This window comes from Fukomys damarensis, unplaced genomic scaffold (genome assembly GCF_012274545.1).
Source record: "Fukomys damarensis isolate Sample0158 unplaced genomic scaffold, DMR_v1.0_HiC HiC_scaffold_17, whole genome shotgun sequence".
Classification (NCBI taxonomy): domain Eukaryota; kingdom Metazoa; phylum Chordata; class Mammalia; order Rodentia; family Bathyergidae; genus Fukomys; species Fukomys damarensis.
This window is the reverse complement of record NW_022900929.1, coordinates 73,059,711-73,080,501: the sequence shown is the minus strand read 5'-3', so window position 1 is coordinate 73,080,501 and position 20,791 is coordinate 73,059,711. Positions and strand designations below refer to the sequence as shown.

At 38.3% G+C, this 20,791-nt stretch overlaps 1 long non-coding RNA gene across 4 annotated transcripts in view; it reads right to left on the bottom strand.

Moving 5' to 3' along the window:
- Window positions 1-1,958: 1,958 nt before the first annotated feature.
- The window catches only part of LOC104867965, a 338,035-nt gene continuing 319,202 nt past the window's right edge, over window positions 1,959-20,791 (bottom strand). For 2 of the 4 annotated variants that reach the window (XR_002025640.2, XR_002025641.2), the window contains 4 exons: window positions 19,540-19,765; window positions 19,100-19,129; window positions 11,014-11,760; window positions 1,959-2,310 (listed from right to left, as the gene is read on the bottom strand). This is a non-coding gene — a long non-coding RNA (uncharacterized LOC104867965). The remainder of the gene's footprint in view (window positions 2,311-11,013; window positions 11,761-19,099; window positions 19,130-19,539; window positions 19,766-20,791) is intronic. The other 2 variants (XR_002025642.2, XR_002025643.2) reach the window with 2 other exon arrangements.

Below are 20,791 nucleotides of genomic sequence, written 5' to 3'. Positions count from 1 at the left end.
CCCTCTCCCTCCACCCTCTCCTCCTTCGTCTTCTTCTTCTTCTTCCAGAGGCATAATTGTAAGTGGTATTTTTATGCTTCAGCAAGATCCTAAGATGTGCTGAGGAAAATCTGGAACTAAATTTAGAAGTGAGTGCTGTCAGTTGAGGAATAACTCTGCTTAAGAACATGGAGTTAAGCCCACACATTCAGTGGGCCAGTTGCTTTTGAACAAAGGTGACAAGATAATTCAATGGGAGAAAGAATAGTTTTAACAAATGGTTCTGAGGCAACTAGGTATTCACATGAAAAAGAATAAAATGACCTCTATCTCACACTATTCACTCACAAAAATTAATTCAAGATGTATCAATAATTCAATCTAGGCCGAAAGTGGAGAGGCCGGGTGGCACACACCTGAAATTTCAACTATTCAGGAGGCTGAGGCAAGAGGATCATGAGTTCAAAGCCTAACTGGACAGGTGAGCAAGCCCTCCACCGTACAATTTTTAAAACTACAGAATAGGGGTTGCTGGAGATATAACTCAATAGTAGAACACTTGCTTGGCATGCATGAATTATTGGGTTCAGTCCCGAGCACAGCAAAAGAAAACAAACCAAAAAAGAAGAAAAGAAGCCAAAGAAGAAAAATTCTCACAAAAAAATATAGTCCTAAATTTTCATAAACATGGATTTCTTACATATTCAAAAGAACAAGCAAGGACAGGAGTCACTGTCTGCGCACAGTTTGAGATCCAAGGCCAAAGGAGAAAAATGTCACATGAGTAGTTCCGTCCTCAGAGCACGTATGTCTTCGGAAAGCACTTCCAAAAGAAAAAAAGATTTATCTCTCTCCCCCGCCCCAATACTGCCATGGCCCTGTTTCCATCTCCAAGACTTTAGAAACTTCAACGGAAATTCGAAGTGGATGAATGGAGGAACTCACTGCTTTAATTCATACCACAGAATATCTGATTGTTCGTTTTTGCAAATTAGCAAGTGAGCAAACCAATTTAAAGAAATAAGGACAGTGCCATGTGAAGCACTCGCCTCTTATTTATCTTGACAAGGCATGGTTCCATTTTAGTGATTTATGTTAATGTTTTATTGTACACTGGTTATGCCCTGAAGTGCATTTTATAAGACTAATGAAGTCTTACTAATCCCAGACGTCTTCTCCAGGATTCTTTCATTATGTCTTTGCTGAAAACTCTTGTGAGGCAGACCACCAACCACCATGGAATAAGGAAGCTTGTGAATTAGCGACATGAAGATCAGTCGGGTTCTGCACTAGTGAGGGGTCCACAGGCAGTGCCAGTGGGATTCTGTGTTTTCACACAAAATGTTCCAGTGGTCCTCATCACAATGAGAGATGAGCAAACTGCGGTGTTTAGGGTTCATCAAACATCAAAACATTTTTTGTGATGTTTTGGGTTTGCCAAAATCCAAAACACGTTTTGCCCTCAGCATTTTCCCCTTCATTTTCAAACCCCCATGTATTTTAAGGAAAATTTAATCCTTATGTTTCTGACTCATTTACACTTACCACATGAACATGTTGTTTCGTAAGACTTATTTGAAGGCTATGATGCCTTGTAAGTCTTCTTAAGCCCTCTTTCCGTTGTGGCAGGAAGCTATGTGTTGCAAAGACATGTGAATCTGAATCCTCAATGAGTGGACTTGATTTGAAACTCAAGATTTTTTTAAGACACAATGTTAAATTAAGTTAAACTTGGTAGAACCCATCCTTTCCCCCATAATTACTATCCTATACTTTGGTACGTGGCTTTTAACAATGAAATAACTGAGGCTATGAAACACTAATTCTTGAAATGCTTGTGATACATCCAGCAAGCTGGGGTTCCATAGAGAAGGGAAGACCCGAAGTCATTTGCTGTCTGTGGCCAGTTCAGTTGAGTTGAAACTCTAGACCTCCTAGCTTTCATCACAAGCCTCCTCGGAAGCCACTGTCTCTTGAATGTTCAAACTAAACATTGTGTGGTGACCAAAGCCAACACACATGGGGATTCTACCAGACTCGGGTTCCAGTCCCGGGAATACCACTTCTCGGCAGGTATGCAGACTGGTGGGAGATTGCTGCCTGGACAAAAAACCTCTACTACCTTAGGAAAGATTAGAAGGAGAAACCAAAACAGTGATTAATGCATGGGCTTTTAGTTCAGGATTATGACAGCAGATGGGGGAAAGTCGCTTCTTCCGCTATAATAGGACTCCAGATGCATCTGGAACACTGGTAGAGACTGGGCGGTCACAGAGCCAGTTCCAGATTCTTCCTGGCACAGATGTAAATCCTGGGCTTCCTGAGGTGTCTCTAGGCCAGAAATGAATTGGAGTGATTAGTGGTAAAGAACAAGGATTGTAGAATGAACTGAATCTAGGCCTGTGCCATGCCTCCTCTACTCCTTCGTTATTCAATGTTTGGAAAACTCGCTCTATCTCTATTTTTCCAACTACAAATGAAGGCTTACAATACTTAGCTCAAAAGTACTCCCTGCGTTAAAGGCACAGGGTCCTAGCTGTGTTTGTTGCTCTCAGCGTTGCTATTGTGCTCATTGTCAGACTAGCTGCTAAAGGATTTTTGTCATCTGCGGCCCTTCTCCCCACTGCTTACAACCCCTTTTCTTATCCCAATATTGGAGCAGGCCTGAATATGCAGGAGTTGTTGTTTTCATTTTTTCATCACTGTCGAATCCCTTTGGGGTGTTAAGTAAGAATAGCCTTTCTCTTTCCTTTGCTCATATGATCCATCCTGAGCGAAGACAGTAAGATAATCTTCCATCTAACTTCCAGGCAGTAGTCATCAGGACCAGCCCTTCTCAGGTGCAACAGGTTGAATTTAAAGAGATCTGCCCCTCCTTTGAGATTGTTGTCTACTTTCTTTCATTTCAGTAGAGTTCCTCTCTCTAGTCCCTCCTCTACATTTAAGGATGGGCTTCTGTCTGCGCTCGTGCCTTTCCATTCAGTTTGCAACTGTCCTTCGTGAGGTGCTTTCTCATTTCTTACTCATTCAAGAACCATCATCACTAAACTCATGATCTTGGTCTCAAAACCATAAAATCAAACCCTTTCTCCTCCACAGGTCAGCAAAAGCCTCTGCTGTCTTCCACACTCAAGCCAAAATTCTTCGGTTGTCTTGAGTATGGCTTTTTATCATCCCTCCCATCTAGTCACTGCTGACTGTACCTGTACGACAAATGTATTTCTACATCCTTTTCTAACTTCAAGCAAATTCATTATTAGCTAATGTCTCTGCATGGCTGAAACTGCTTCCAATTGCGGATCCCTCCCCTCTTGTCTCTCCCCTTCTTCCTCTCCTACAATGCCTTCTTCAATGTTTTCCAAGATCCCACAAGGGTCACCTATCTACCTTGTTCCATTCTCCCTGTAGCTCACCATGTGCCAGACACACTGACGTTTCAGTTTTTCAAATCTGTGATCTCTTTCCTTCATGGGAGTCTCTCCTCTGCCCACAGTAAAGCTCTCTCCTCTCTTTTCTTCTTGTCAGAACAGGAACCTCCTGCCCTCTGAGAAGCCCTTTCCCAACTTTCTTCCCGGACTTCTTTCAACACCACAAGCACCACCGAACAATTTCAGAGGTGACTGTTTCATAGCTCCCAGTTGTGTCATAAGCTGAACTCTAGGAGGCCTGTCACTGCCTTGTTCCCCGTTTCATCTCCAGTGGTGAGAAGAAGGCCTCTCCTGGCTTGTTCTTACTAAAAAGGTATTGAATGAATTAACTCCGCCTAACCCTGTGCCCTGTTGTCCCTAACATCTCGTGTATGATTTTAACGTTCTTCAGTTCTCGAAGTCATTGTAGTCAAGGAACTTGATCTGGTTCAGGGTTAGATTGCAAATTCTACGTGGCAAATGCCACATTTTCTATTTCTCTTGTTTCTTCCACAGTGTTGCCATTCCTGATATTAGGAAATCACATTTATGGGTATTTGTAGGCCTTCTGACACCTCCTACTCTTCCTAAACAGCTCTCTGATTGTCTGTGTGATTCATCCTTTCCACCATATCAACTTTATAATAGAAGTATGATTTACATTCAACTGAGGGTCAATAGGCAACCAGTGTTAAAGTTCACTGACTGTCTTGTTAAACAAATTATTAGCATAATGTTAAATAACTTCATGCCTTTTGTAAATTACATTATTTCTAAAGTGTGACCCAATAACATGAGGGAGAGGGAAAGAGCTCTAGAAATCAAAGGAATTTTTTATTTTTTATTTTTTGGTACCGAGGATCGAACTCAGGTCCTTGTGCTTGCAAGGCAGGTGGTGGAACCACTGAGCTAAATCTCTGGCCCCGAAATCAAAGAAATTTAAAACTTATTCTTTAAACACACTCTTTAAACTACCAGGTAAGTCAATAAACTCATTTTAAGAATAATCATTTTTTAAAACTTTATTTAAAAGTGATTTCAAACTTACAGCAAATTTGGGAGAATATTATGCAGACATTCCATATATATTTTCACCCAGAGTCCCCAATTATAACATTTTAAATTCTCATTCTCATTTATCACTCTCATAATTTCTCTTAGTATATATATTTCAGAATTTCAAAGTATTTATAGACAAGATACTTATTAATTATTTTATATTTTCCATAGAAACTTTCTTGCATGTGTAGAGCAAAACAAGTAGAATCAGGAAATTAATATAATACCACAGTGTTATTTATGGCAGGGATTCCAAACAAATAGTCCCTCTGATATCCTTTTAAGCCCAGGGTTAAGTCCAGAATTGGCAGTGTATTTCTTGGTCACATCTCTCTGGTCTCCTTTAATGTGAAGAGCATCTATCTTTTTTTTCTCTTTTGTGATTTTAATATTTTTGTGGACTATACCACAGTTATTTTGTCAAATGACACCTTTTCTGTGTTTGCCTAATGTTTCTTCATGACTAGAGTTGTACCAACCGGTTTTAACAAGAGTAACACAGAAATAATTTTTTTTTAAATGACAGAGGAAACATTTTGTCAACTGTCCCATTAAAAATAAATTTAACTTTTTCACCTTAGCCTTTACCAGATTTTTCCACTTTAAAATTATCTGTTAGATTTATTAGATTTAGAACACTATTGTAAGTTACAGTTTTACTAAATAGCTTAGGAGACTATGTTAATACCTTATTCCTCACCAAATTTTATCCTCTCGGTTAGAATCTGTTGATGATTTTTGCCTTGATCAATTATTGTTGTTATTTCCAACTGGTGATATTCTAACGTTATTATACCTTTTAAATTTCTTAATGATAGAGATTTTCTTTTGTATTCATTCATTCATTCATGCCTATCACTCCTTTCTTCGATTCCCAGGACTTCTTAAATGTGTAGCTAGTAAGAGTTCCTGAAAAATAACCCTTCTGTCCTTTTCGCTTGTCCACTTCATTCTTTGTGTGCTTTTAAAAGTTTTCAGTGAACAAAATATTAGGATCTTGTGCTTTTCCTGCTCCAGTCTTGAAATCACCCATCTCTCTAAGGAGCTGTTTCTCTTTAGTAAAGGATGATATTTAGAAGTCAAGACATTGGTGCTAGGGGTGCTCATTGGCACTGGAGTATCATTGCTCCTACTCCTCAGCAATCCCCCCCCTCTGTGATTTTATATTTGTTTCAATATGTATTGCTGTATAAATCTCAAAAATCCATGAGCTCATACATGCATGCTTTTAGTATTCTTTCTTTCCATATTGGTTAGTCCTTTCTGTGACAGAGAGAAATTTTCATTCCTCTCAATATATTTATTGTACTTACATGCTTGATCCTTCTCTATGTAATCTATTTACTATCCACATTGACCACCTCTTTGGATGGTAATTCTTGGCCCTGGTCCTATCAGCTCTAAAAATATTCCTGGCCTACAGAGCTTCTCCATTTATTTGGAAAAAAATCATGTATTCTTTGTCTACAAACTTGAAAATAAAGCAGATTTTTGAGTCATAAAAATTATGTTTGGGATCATTTTATAAGGAGAAACAATTTCTTAGACTCAATAGTATCAAATGCTTTAATTCAGAAATATACACTTCATTGGCTGTTGATCTTTGAAATACAATGCTAACAGAAATTTTGAAAAAGACTAAAGCTTTTAAGGACTAAACCAACAAGGTGTTATTGGAGTCCAGAATAGAAGAACTCAACCAAGCCTTGGTGGGTCACAGAAAATTTCCTGGAGGTAATGCTTGGTTTATTTTCATGACTTGTGTATTTGGCAGGGTTCCCAAGAAAAATAGAACAAGTACAATGTGTAAATGTGAGAGTGAGCATGTATATGTATCAATCAATCAATATAAATCCATATGTGTATCTAAGTAACCAAGACCGATAGTCCACAAGCTAGAGGACAAAGTAGATCCATGTTGTAAGTTCCAAATCAAAGGTCAACACGCTCAAGACACAAGGCGAGCTGACATTCCAGTGTGTGGACAGGACCGGCAAGCAGTCCGGCAAGAGGAGTTCCTCATTACCTGAGGGCGAGCATGCTATTTTGTTCTATTTGGACCTTCAACTGATTGGGTGAGGGCAATTTCTTTACTTAGTCTACAGATTCAAGAATTACGCTCTCTCCAAGATATACACACAAACACACTCAGAATGATGTTTCACCAAATACCTAGGTATTCCTTGGTTCAGTGAAGTTGTCAGACAAAATTAACCATCATATCTTGGCTCTCCTAAATCCTTCTGCTTTAGATGCTAAGATTCTTTAAAGATGTGATGGAGTCTTCCTTCAGACTCGAGGCATTCATCATTATTATATACTTAACCACATAAGCGCTAGCAGGGATTTCCTCAGCCTGTAGTTCCATGACTACAGAAGTAGTATGTTACTTGTTTTCTTCCAGAGTCTCAGGTCCAGGTACGGTGCCTGACCCAGAGGAGGCATTTGATAAACATTTCTTGAATTGATTATATTCTAGTTCTTTGTCATTGTGACCTTTAAACAATTATTTTCCAGGTCTGCCTCGACGCTGCACTGTGTCCCAAGTATAAATGATGACAGTCCTCCTCCCATCTGTTTTCCACCAAGCAGGGGGACCATGACTAAAATTTTTCTCAAGCTTTGGGTTTAGTAAAAATCCATTCTGAGTCTAACAACCAAAATTCAGGATCAGTTGCTCATTCTTTCACACTCAACAGTGGTTTCAGCAGCATGCACCCCAGCTTGTCATTGTCTACCCACACTCTCCTCGGCAAGGAGACCCTTCCCAGCTAAAGAGCAGCACAAGTAGGTGACTGAAGCTGCCTGAATTTAACAGTTCAGCTTTGCATCTCCAGATAAATTCTAACATGACATGAAATAGAGGAAAAACGAAAACAAAGGTTAACTCCTAATGCACTGCTGGTACAACCTGAGGCTTCTCCTTCCTAAAAAAGTATAATAATGGGTATTCTGCATTTAAATTTAATATATGAAAATTTTTGTTTTTGTACTATATTTAAAACACACACTTCTACTGAGAGATAAAATTCTAGTAATTCCCTCATTTACCTTCATACTGAAAAAAAGAAAAATTAGGGGCTAGGGATTTAGCTCAGTGGTTCCACCACCTGCCTCACAAGCACAAGGTCCTGAGTTCAATCCCTGGTAGCCCCCCACCACAAAAAACTATGAGAGAGATCACTATGGAAAAGTTATCTCACCTGTAAAATGTCATACCTACAAATGTAGTTATTATTTTACTCTCTTTAAGTATTGAGGAATTCCCTCATATCTGGGTTTCAATTACTAACAATCATGGCCTGAAAATACTACATAGAAACTTCCAGAAATAAGCAATTCAGGAGGTTTAAAGGCACATCAATTTGAGTAGCATGATAAAACTGAGCCATTTTAGAAGGGGTGATCAAAAAATACTGTGAATGCTGCTGTTGAGTGCCATCCAATGGAAACACGTGCTAGTAAAAATATTCTGGTGCGGCATCATCTCCCTTATTCATTGGATGGAGTACCATGCAACTTCCCAGTCCTCGGTCACAATGACCATGAAAGGTAAATGTTTTGCATCAATTCTGAACATCCAGGCAGCCATGACAGCCCCACTCAATACATACAAGAAAGAGAACTTCCAGAACCGTTTCAGCAAGTAACAGGAACGATGGGATAAGTGTATTTAACGTGAAGGGGGTGTTCTGAGGGGAATTAGTGCCAATGTCCCTTTTACTATAATAATTTTTTCATTTAAACGTTCACTATATTTTTAAACATACCACATAGTTTAATACTACATTCATACAACTTGTATTATACTGTTAATTTTTCTATTTTGTCATTATTGTTGTTAGTCACTTATTGTGCCTAACATATAAACTTTATCATAGGCATATTTAACATATATATTAATCATATGTATATATATATATATTATATATATATATGTATGTATATGTATATATATGATTGCTTCTTCTTTTCAGATGGGTACCCTGAAAAGTTAATTTCTTAGCCCAAGCATGTACAGGCAATAAAATTTTCAAGTTAGAGCTTTAGGCCTTGGGAACTAAAGGTGTTCCAATATGAAGTCCCACTCAAAAGTTACAGAAAAGGTGGTGTGATATTCAAACTTAAGAACCCTTGGTGGTTTATTTCCACCAGGGCATCAGAGACAGCAGCCTGCTCTCACCATCTGGGTGTAATAAATGAAGAATTTGAGTCATAAAAATTTCTACCCAATTTAGGATGCACAATATTGCTTTTCTCAAACTAACTGCTGCTGGCAGTTCTAGTTAATACTTCCGTTCAAAAATTTTTTAAAAAATTTTAAAGCCTTTTAAACTGACATTCAGAATAATGTGGAAAGCAATACTAAGACAATCTCTTTTACATCAAACTTCCTGTGAGATATGATTGTGTAAGTACACTCTTCCTTCGTTTTTCCTCCTTAAAGAGAGATCTGAAGAGAAGCAACCGGAGGGAAGAATTAGACCTCCTGGAGAAGAAGCGAGGGAGACAATGCGCATATACGATTTCTGCAAGGGAGAGGATTTAACTAACAGCAGATATACAAAAAGCAAAGAGGCTTTTTCCCAGTCACAGCGAACTGAATGGAGAGCAAACTGATTTTTTTGAAAACTGTTATTTTGAAGTTTTAATCTTCATCAAGCAATGTCCTATGACTTACTGGATATTCCTTCCGTGTCCCTCATGAGAAAATAGTTTCTACCTAGCACAAATATTTCATCCACTTCAGACACTATAAGACACTGGTGTGAGCCAATGGTAGAAACTTTGGAAGTGACAAAAATATTTTCCCCAAATTGACCATGAATTGCCTTTGATTCACATAGATTTATTTATTTGTTGGGTTTTATAGGTACGCTCGGCTAGCTCAGTTGGTAGAGCATGAGACTCTTATTTATTGGATTTTTGGGATAAGGTCTTGCTGTGTAGTTCAAGCTGGCCTTGAACTCACTAGGTAGCCCCGGCTGGCCTCGAAAATTCGATGATTTTTCTACCTCAACTTCACAAGTGCTGGGATTATAGGTGTGCACCTCCACACCTGGCTCATATAGGTTCATTCGAAGGAAGAGAGAGCAGGATGATAAAGAAAAAAAAGTCTTCTATCTCTTCTTGATAAAAATGTAATTTCTAATGCAGTTTCCAAAGGAAAACAACATTTTAGATTTTCTAAACTTAAAAACAACATGGGAAATTGAAAAGTTCAAAAAATACCTTTAAAAAACTGACTACAGAAGAATGGAAAACTTATGTACATCAAAAAAGAAATGATTTGACAAAGGGTTACCATTCATACTGTGTAAAGAGTGCATGTGGATTGAAAGTAACAACCAAAACAAACTGGGTAAAGGATCCACACAGACTATTGCAGAGAAATACAAACCCCCCAAAACAGGGAAAAGGTTTATAATACACAGTGTAGGGAACATAGTTAATGATATTGCACTGTATATTTGAAATCTGTTAAGTAGATTTTATTTTGGGTTTTTTTTTGTTTGTTTGTTTGTTTTTGGTACTGGGGATGGAACTTGGGTTCTTACGTTTATGAGGCAGGTGGTGGAACCATTGAGCTAAATCCCCATCCCTGTTAAGAAAGAAGACTTTGAATGTTCTAACCATAAAAAATGGTAACAAGGAAGATAACTGATATGTTAATTTGCTTGTTGTAATTATTGTACAATATATTCATATATCAAAATATCACATTTTATATCTTAAATATATACAATGCTTATTTTTCAATCATGTTTTGATGAAACATGGAGAAAAAAATTCAGCAGATTTTGGGTTCTGAAGAGTGTCCTGAAAACAATCTCCCACAAATATTGAAGTCAAAATATTCTAATTTCAGTGATATAGAAATTCTCAAACATTATTAGCAAGGACATAAATGTTGAACTTTTCTGAAATCCTTTTAATAAGCATTAAGAGTCTTGTAAACATCCATAGTTTTTAAGCCAGTACATACATTTTTGGCATCTGGTCTAAGAAAATAAACAATCTTATAAAATTTCATGTAGAAAAATAATTACTGTAGTTTTTCTATAACAGTGAAAACCTGTAACTAATATAAATTATAACAAGAAATAAGCAAAGGATTTCATATGATGGGATATGATGCAATCATGAGAAACAATGTTTGTAAGAATAATTGATAAAATAAAAAATGTCAACCGAGGGACTTAAGTGAAAAAGTCGGATACAGAACTGCATATACAGCACGACCACAGAAAAAAATGACAGGAAGGAAATGCAGCAGATACCAACAGGGGATAAAGTAGAACTATATTTCCTTCTTGGCACTTGTATATTTTCTAAATATTGTCTGATGAACTTATTTTAAAATTAAAACAAAACTGTGCTTATGGCGTGAAAAACTCATTGTGGATACATTTTGCCAACAGTTCACTGAGACGTAAACTCAGCTTCAGAAGGAAGTCATTAAGTACAGATATATATAAAACCTATTTTTTAAAATTTAAACTCTACCTTCTAAGTATTCCAACTCAAAGAAATCTCACTTCAAAATTTATAGTTCGTTCACACGCACCTTCTTAAAAGCCAGCAAATGCTGAGTTCCTGTCCTAAGAAGTTTAGATGTTAAGTATGTTGGCCTTGATTTCCTTGATCCTGCAAAATAAAGACTAAAAAACAAATTAATTGAACTGGCCTTCATAGAAATCCATTTATTACGTATGGAATCCTTTAGGATAAATGCAGTTCAAGGGTAGGAAGTGAAGCATCACGGGACGAAAGACTCTTCTTTTGCATTCTTCTCAAATAGAAAAGTGATTTCTAAACTTGGCTTTGGAAGGGAGTTGGTAAGTGCAAAGCACGGTCATCACGTTTTATGATTTGGATCTAAAATATCCCGACATTCCCATGTGCTCAGATCGAGGCTTTGGGAAGGTGATTAGGTCATAAATGAACTGGTCTGGTTGGTGGATTCATCCAATGATGAGTTTGCACCTGAATGTGTTAAGAGGGGGCCTTGTTCGGAAGCGGTGGGTTCCTGGCTAAGGGGGTTTGGAAGGGTCTCACTTGCTGGAGTTTCCTCTGCTGTACCCCTTTCCTATGGTGCTGGTGCCATGGAGCCAGTAATGTGAACTCAAATCTTGCCTACCTTAGGTCAAAATGAACTTCAGGTCCTCTAAGTTGCTGCTTGCGTATTTTGTTTCATTCACAAAAGCAGGATGATCTGGTGGTGAAACAGTGCCCAGCTCATGACATCTAAAGTGATACAATCTTCTGGAGCAGAGAGAGCATCACCATATCCATTTTATCGTATCCAGGTGAACTGTGGAAGAGTTAAGGTTCATGATGACTCAACTTGGGATTTTTGCCAAATGATTGAGATTAGATCTCTAAAGGGACAGGAAGAGTTGCTGATCTTTACTGACTAGGATGACTTAAGACCTCCATGTTAGAGTTCAGTCAAAGCCAGTCCTTCCAAGAGTGGCCAGCACCAAAGCTGGAAACCTGGACAGCAGAAGGAGTGTCGATATGTTGAATCATTAAATTGCTTCCTACCGCAGATTTCCCTCAGGTATCTGCACTCCAGTATGGAGGGCCAAGTATGGATCCTGTTTCACTTATGTGACATCTATATGAATAATCAGAGAAGGGTTTAAGAGAAGCATCAAGAATGTTTTTTCAAACACAAAGGTGCTACAGGTAATAAAAGGTGAACACTAGGTTTCTAGGGTTGGAGTCCTGAAAGCAGCAGCCTCGTACACTGTCCCAGACGTGTGCAGTTTCTAGTGGTACACCTACCATCACGATGCCGAGACTTCAGACGGCTTACTTAGTAGAGAATGTTGTTTGAAGTTGTTTGCTAGTGAAAACTCTAGCAGCACCTCCAACTGAGGCAGGGCAGAAGAAATAAATGATAGGTAGAAAGAAGACAAGGAAATTATAACTAAAAATTGGATTTTTAGAAAGACTGCCACTTTCTGCAACCCAGGCAAAGTCATTCTTGGATAAATTTAGGCTCCTTTCCTTCCAGACCTTCACACTCCCCCGCAAATTCCTCAGAAATACTGAAAGTCCATAAATTGGCTTAATTGAGAAACTAAGAAGCAGGAACCTGATCCTAAGGTAGAGTAACAGGTTGAAAGAATCCAAAGAATGTTTAAATTATCTATCTAAAAACAGGAAAAAAAACTGTGCTCATACCTGTAAAATGGGCCAGTACCCTCCGGGGGGGGGTCACCTTTTTCACAATTTCCACCCCTTCGAGAGAAGTACAAATGTTCCCTATTCCAGGAAACAATGTACCTTTCTCGCTTGAGGGTCCCACTCTATATTTCTTTTAGCATGTGCTAAAACTTTGGCCTAATAAACACTTCTGAGCCTCTTACTGATGTGACCTGAAAATATTTTTCTGCGACAGGAGCCAGCAAAATTGCAATCCTTTTCCATCAGCGGAGCAGATTTGGTTCTTCATCATGGCTCCGATAATCTCTTTGGACCCTGGTCCGGTGACACAATGACATAACTTTTATGACATTTTTTGGACTGATCTTGCCTGACCGCTCAGTTCCAAGTGTGCAAATGACTGCCACTCAGCACTTGGTGGGCCCACCATGTAAGTTAAATTCCCTGATTCCTGTTTTTCCCTCATAGCCCTGTTCTAATATAAGAATCTACTCTCCTCCAAAACTCTTCCTAGGCCCATTCTCCACTTTTAAACACCACTACCACCCCCTCTCGTTATTTTGAGCATCTTCTACATAAGATTATTGCATCGCTGAGCAATATTTTGGAGGCCTCTTCTGCTTCAGGCCTTTACTGCACTGATACAAATCCAACTCAGACTTCATCTTCCTGGCAGGGAGAATCTGAAGGCTATCGGTCAGCGTGACTGTCTTCTCAGATTGTGTTATTTCTCCCACTTATAGAGCATGGGGAGCTACTTCTTTACCCGCTAAAGTGCGTCTCTCCCATTTTATAATTTTCTTCAAAAAGTTTTGAGAGATGCACCCTGGCTCAGGATTTAGAAAACCTGCATTCTAGTACTGACTGAAGGAAACCGCTTGATTTTTGTCTCACATCCAAATGGGGAATAAGATCCTTATCCCAGTCATCTCATCGTAAAAAGGGTCGGGGTCTTTAGTATAACTGAATGTATATACAAACGTCGAGTTATGTAAATAGTAATATAAATGCATGAGGGAAATTCAAATAATTTCAAAACTATGAATTAAAGCATAACACAGAGTCAATCCGACAGTCTATGATTCAGACAAAAAAGCTTAGCAAAATTTACTGCAAATAGCCCAATCAGTCATATTTAAATTAAAAGTGTACTTTAGTGTTACTCAAAACAGAATATTGCCCTAAAGAGATAAGCACTATAATAGGTCTTTGAAGTCCAAACTGGTTTTGCTACCTTTCTGCCTAGTTCTGGCCTCTTCAAAGTCATCAAAGCAGTGATCTTAAAGTGTGAATGTCTTACAAGTAGCTTCTAATGGATTCGCCCTTCACTCTCTTGGCACTAATCAGAGGTAACCCAGCTTTTACATTCCTAATGATGCCTCTTTCAAAGAGCATTAAAGCTAATATTGGTTTTAAATGGTCCTAACTGCAGCTCCACTCTTGACCTGGGCTGTTCTACCCAACACACATCCCCATGCCACAGCAATCCCAGGGTTAGGATGTCCCTAGGGCATCTACCCAGTAGGCTTTTTTCAGGACCACTTCCCTTCCTTTCCCTCCAATCACCCACAAACTGCTCCCTAAATGGTTGATTCCCTTCCTAGAAGAAGAATCCAAAGTCTTTAAAAAGACTCACTAATGCTTAAAGAGTGATTTTTAAATGTAATCCACAATAAAATTAAAAAACAAGCAAACCTCAGGAAAACTGTTAAAAATGAAGATCTCTAAGCCCCATACCCTGACTGTCTCAATGCAGTTGGTTGGAGTGAGGCTGGGAATTTCAGCTGCAGGTGATCTGCACATGGAGAAACACTGTCCTACAGAGTAATGTCCACCCCAGACCACACTAACTCTAAGGTTCATCAGCTCCCAGCCTCCATTCTTAATGTGCACACACATATACTCTAGCCATGCTAAGGTCCAAGCTTTAAACACTTCTGTTCTCTCAGCCTTGAATCTTTCTCCATCCTCCTGCCATGTGAAATGTGCATGTTTTTAAGATTCTCCCCCATTACCTGAGCTCCCCTTTAGAATTCCCTCAAGTTTCTGGAGCAACTAGCTTATGTGTCACTTGTCCCTTGTTCAACTGTTTCTTGCATTACACTTATCATTTAGCCTATCAAATTTCATTATTAAACTGTGAAATATTCAAAGCTATAAATTACATGTGATTTATCTTTTAATCCAGCAGAAAGCTGTGCCTGTAGTAGATGTTATATAAATGTGTGCAAAAGTGAACTTACTTTAATTATATCCACTAAATGCATTTAATACAAGTTAGGTAAGCATCTCTCTTGTCTTCCCTTAGATTCAAACTGATATCCAGGAGATTAAAAAACTCTATTGAAAGTATATGTAGCAGAATGACCCAATCTGAAGACAGAATATCAGATATAGAAGACAGGATGGTAGTCAGGGACTATGAAAAGAGAGATCTTTTTAAATTAGTAAGAGACCATGAGAAATCAATCCAACAGCTCCTAGATGATGCAAAGAAGAATAATATAGGACTGATAGGAGTCCATGAAAAATCAGGAGAAAGCACAAATGACATAAAAAACTGTTCACAGAACTAATGATAGAAAACTTCCCAAACAGAGCAAAAGATATTGACATACAGATACATATGAGGCATATAGGACTCCAACTAGTTATGATTAAAAAAAACTACACTTAGACATATAATAGTCAAGATCCTGGAAAACCAACAGAAGCACAAAATACTACAAGCAGTTAGAGAAAAGAAACAAATTACATGCAAAGGAAAGCCCATCAGACTTTTCAACACAAATCCCCAAGTCAAAGAGAGCCTGGAGTGATGTATTTCAAGCTTTAAAAGAAAACAACCTCCAACTTAGGCTGATGTATCCTGCAAAGCAATCTTTCAAAACTGATGGAGAAATAAGATACTTTCATGACAAAAAATACCTAAGAAACTTCATGAACACCAAACCAGCACTCCAAACAATTTTTTTAACTATCCCAGAAAAAGACAATGCAGGTCACAACTCACAATGAGGCTCAATAGGCAAGAAATTAAAGGTAAAGAGCATCTCTGATCTATATGTTATACACAGCCTAATTATCTAGAAATCATGTAGCTATTGCATACCTTGTTTTGGTAACTTTGGGCTCCAGAATCCTATCTATAAAAGATAAGATATAAGCATCTAATATAAAAATAATATTACTTTTAATGAGGAACCTTATAAACAGAACAAAACATTAACCTAAAAATAGATAGCACCGTATACTACTAAGGAAGTGGAGAACTGGGCACCCTCAGATCTAGTGAGAATACAAACCACAACATATATGCATCACAATCTGATAGCTTTTATTAAAATATAAAGTGTACAGACTAAACTCCACTATTTTACATTCTTTCCTTGAGAAAGTCACACACAAACATACAGTAAAATGCACAAAAATATTCGTTATAGCATTGAATGCAATAGCAAAAGTTCTATCAATAAAAGAATGGGCAAATAAATATTAGTATCTTCAGTCCATAGGATAATTGCAGCAATTAATTATAAGACACATACTGATAGGAAAGGACCTTTAGTATATTTTTTAGTTCAAAACAAAGGTGCAGAACCTATATTGAGGAATACTATTTACTTGTTAAAAAATTGTGCCCTTGAAAGTTGATAATATTTATATTTAACTGCAATTGAAAATGTAAACCCATGTATAAAAAAGAAGGAGAGATTATGACACAGACTGAAGTTTTGCATTGCCCCTCCTAAGGGGTAACTGAAATTGGCATAGTAAACGTGGAAGAAAGAGAGATGGGCTTTCCCTTAATTTCTATTGTCTGAGCATATTTTACATGAATTTGTATTCAAACATTACTTATGTCATAGAAATACTTTATATAAATGGCATACTACAAGATGACAAATACATTCTACTGCATATTGTGCATATGGTTAGCTTACTATGTAGAAACTATATAGTTAACATGATTATAAAGGTATAAAAGAAATGCCTTACTCTATTCCTCACCCTATCTTTAAAAAGTAGATGGAGATTTGTTTTTAAAATATAAAGTTGAAGTACAAACTTTCTATTCCCATCACCTTCTATTGATTTCCCAAGATATGGGTAGTATGGAAATAGGTTAGAGCTGCAGTTTCCAAAGAACACGCAGAGTTGCTGAGACTAATTGCCAATCCTTTTTTCAAAAGACTAACACAAACTCTTAAGCTCTTGAAAACAGAATCTTCCTTCAACCCGGATGCGCTTGTTTTCTTCTTGTTTCTCAGGTTCTTTTCTCAGTGTTCCTATGCCCACTTGCTTACACTCAGCCTGTGTGGTCACACTCCTATCCAAAGACTAGTAACAAATACTAGAAGTCCTGACATTTTGCATCTACATACTCACTGCTTTTTCACTAGCCATGAAGACTATACAGCCCTGCAGCTCCTCCTGACCCTAGGAAGAGCCAAAGGTGCTTCTTCTGAAGGCTGTGATGTCTGTATGTAGTGAGGAAGAGAATATTTTAAACTCCCTGTAGCTGGTGAAGTCATCATGATCAGGGGCTCAAACTAAAATCATGAATTTTGTTTTCTCTTTGCTTCTACCTTCCAAGAGAAACACAGAGACCAAGATATCCCATTTTTGTGAATCCTTGGACTTACACAATTTTAGAAAGTTCTTTTTAGAAAAAAAAAATAGAAACTTACAAGTAAAAATTGCTGGGATCCCTCCCAGGTACTTGGAAGGACATGCAAGTACTGTACAGGGTCCTGAAACTTAGCCTTCAATAACTTCTTGGAAAGTCCCCTCTGAGCATGAATAATATCAATAAATGTATGCTGAAGCAGAGAGTAGGTGGGCAGCTTCATCATTTCACATTCACTTTCAGGTGAGTCTCACAAGCCTTCAAGGTCTCTACGTAGTAAAGGACCTATGATGATGGTGAATAGGATGGTACTATTCAGGTTCTATGAGCACACATCCTTCCCTGGCTTATTTTAGAAACTTTCATTCTATAGGTGAGGGATCCCCAAGCCTAGGCCACGGACCAGTACAAGTGCCAGCAGAGCAGGAGGTGAGCATTGGGCCAGTGAGAAAAGCTTCATCTGTGTTTACAGCCACCATGGCTCCCCACTCACCTCCTCTCAGAGTAGTAGCACTGGATTCCAATGGGAGCCTCGACCCTCCTACGAATTGTGCAAGCCAGGGGTCTAGGTTGCAGCTCCTTATGAGAATCTAATGTCTGATGATCTGAGGTGGAGCTGAGGTAGTGATGCTAGCTCTTGGGAATGTAATTATTATGAATTTTTTAAAATGTACTAATAAAACAAAAGAAGCTAAAAACAAACGCTCACCCTCAATCTGTGGAAAACTTTTCTTCAACAAAACCAGTCACAGGTGCCAAAAAGGCTGGGGATCAATGCTGCAGGTCATGGACAACAGAAACAAAATCCTTTTATGATACTAAAAGTGTAGTAGGCTAAATATTTATGCCACCCCCCCACACACACATACACCAAATCCCTATGTTGAAATCTTAACCCCAAGATGATGACATGAAAAAGTGGGGCCTTTGGTAACAACCAGGTCATTAGGGTACAGTACTCATGAATAGGACTAGTACCCTTATAAAGAGCTCCAGAGAACTGATTTGCCTCCTAAATGGAAGGAGATAGTTGTTGCTCAGACAGTGAGGCTTCACCAGACACCAAACATGCCAATGCCCTAATTTGGGGCTTCCCAGCCTTCAGAACTGTGAGAAATAAATTTCTGTTGCTTATAAACAATCAAGTATATGGTATTTAATTATAGCAGCTTCAGACAGAGAGAGTAAGAGTAAAGAGAGAAGGGGAGGAAGGAAGGATAGAGAAAGAGAGAGAAATAAAAAAGAAAGATAAAGAAAAATGTAAAAACCCAGTGACTTTCAAGGACCCATAAAATTCAATGGTACAGGCAGTTTCTACTTTATCACATTATTTCAGACAAATGCCATTTTATTTATAAAATTATCAGTACAAATTGGATGTACATTTTAGTTGACAAGATGTTTAATTGGTAGATGGCCTATAGAAATGGACATTTCTCTCTCACGCTGATATGTAGCTAGTGAAGCATTCCCAGAATGTCACATGCTCAGAAGTCATACAGTGGTCCTCTGAAAATGTATGGGCAACAGAAACCACACTTTTGGATTTGGATTAAGGGTGGCTACTTGTGCAGGAGAGTATTTTGTTGTGACAAAGTGGATCTTGAGTCTAAAGCTTATCCTACAGCAATAGGGGTGAGTCAGAGTACACCATTCACTGAAGACCTCTGAAAGAAGCTGTGAGAGTCTAAAAAATAAAAAATAAAACTTAACAGCAGACCTCATTTTTAATAGTAGGTGGAATCTTCTAGGCAATTTTTAAATTTATTTTTATAAATATTCTAGTAAAGAACAGAGAACAAAATAAGACATATGGGACTGTTGATGTAGCTCAGGGTGCTGCACCTACCTGGCAAGTACAAGGTCCTCAGTTCTATCCCTGATACAGGAAAAAAAAAAAGACTTATGAAATCTACAGTAATCTTACTCTATTTTATCTTGTCAGCCAAAGATACATTTCTCAACATCGCACTGTCTTCACCAAACAGCTTTTCTCCCTCAGCCTCTAGCAGTCACCCTTACCATCCTTGCCAAGGTGAGAGCTGTGATTTATAGGAGCTACCACTCTGGCTGATGCTCCTCCCAGCACTTCCCAGACAAGAGACAGATGACAACCCACCAAGGCAGGTGTCAGCAGCAGAAGCTTGAGCCAGCAGCACAACCCATGTAACGGGAAATGTGCCTCTCTCTCTCTCCTTCCGTCTTTCCTTAAAGTAAGCTTCAGTAGAAGCTCCAGGAGTCCCCTCTGAAACTAAGGACACAGAAAAAACGCACTTGCTGATTTCTGACCTTCTCTGTTGAATGGCAGTGTCTCTATAAATCCTCAGGTTCAGTCTCACTGGCCCACAATGCCATTTACCCACCATAATCCAACACCACCACCGGAGAGCAGGTGAAATAATGGATTGGCTTTAGGGTCAGCTCACTTTAGGCTCAGGGTGGGATGACATGATGTTCACTTCACAGACGAGCTTGGAATAGAAGTCACTTTCCAAGAAAATCTTGGTGTTGTCAGCTGGAAAGGAGGAGAATAGAGGATGAGGGAGAGACATCAGTGCCCCCACTCTACTTGGGAGGATTATTCTCATATACAAGAGAATCTAAAACGTTGGTGAACATCTATTCACCTGCATTCAGTGAAAAATAATCATCAACAGAACTCTTGCCCTCCTATTGCCTCTCTGCTCCCTGAAAAAGAGGACCCGATTCTACTCATTGTCTACAACGTAGAAAATCCTACTAAGAAACAAAGTATTTAATTCCTTTGTGTAAGGGCTTTTCTCCTCTGTGTAAAAACCCTAATGAGCTGACCATAGGATTCAAAATACTCCCCTAACGACTGAATCTATACAAGAAGAAAACAGGCACCAAATGATGATCCAAACCATAGAGCTCTAACGTTCTTCCCATTTTTAGAGAGGTTTCTGAGTGAGACTGCTCGTACCCAGGCATTCCTTCACTATATTTAATTTTTCATATACAAGTACTTTTTACCTCTTCATCAAGAATGTATCGAATTGACAATAAGTTGATTATACTTGGACTCATTTACATGTTGTAAAATAGAGAAATATGTTAAATCTTAATACCTGTGAGTTCAAGATGGCTACATTTATTGCCAATAACATCCCTCAGACTAAAATAGAATGGTGAGCCAAGTGTGCTGATAAGCCAGGTCTGAGTCTTAATTTCTATCAACCTTAGAAAAAAATATTTACACTTCAAGAAGCAACAAAAATGGAAAATAATTTTTTCTTATATATTGACAGAAAGCTAATTTGGAATGTGCTTTGGGGTGGTGGTCAGCTTACCAATCAATTTGCCATTCGATTTGCATTTAAATGGTAGAAAACATACTGAGCTGGGGGAAAAGAAATTTGAGTTGTAGTCCGAGTTCTGTTCATAACCAGCTGCATGACTGTGGGCAAGTCCCTTTACAGCTCTGTTTTGCCTTCCTCATGTGCACAATGAACAGGCTCACAAATATTATTTTTTACAGCTTCCCAACCTTGAACCTCTCAGAATTCTGTGAAATCAGCAT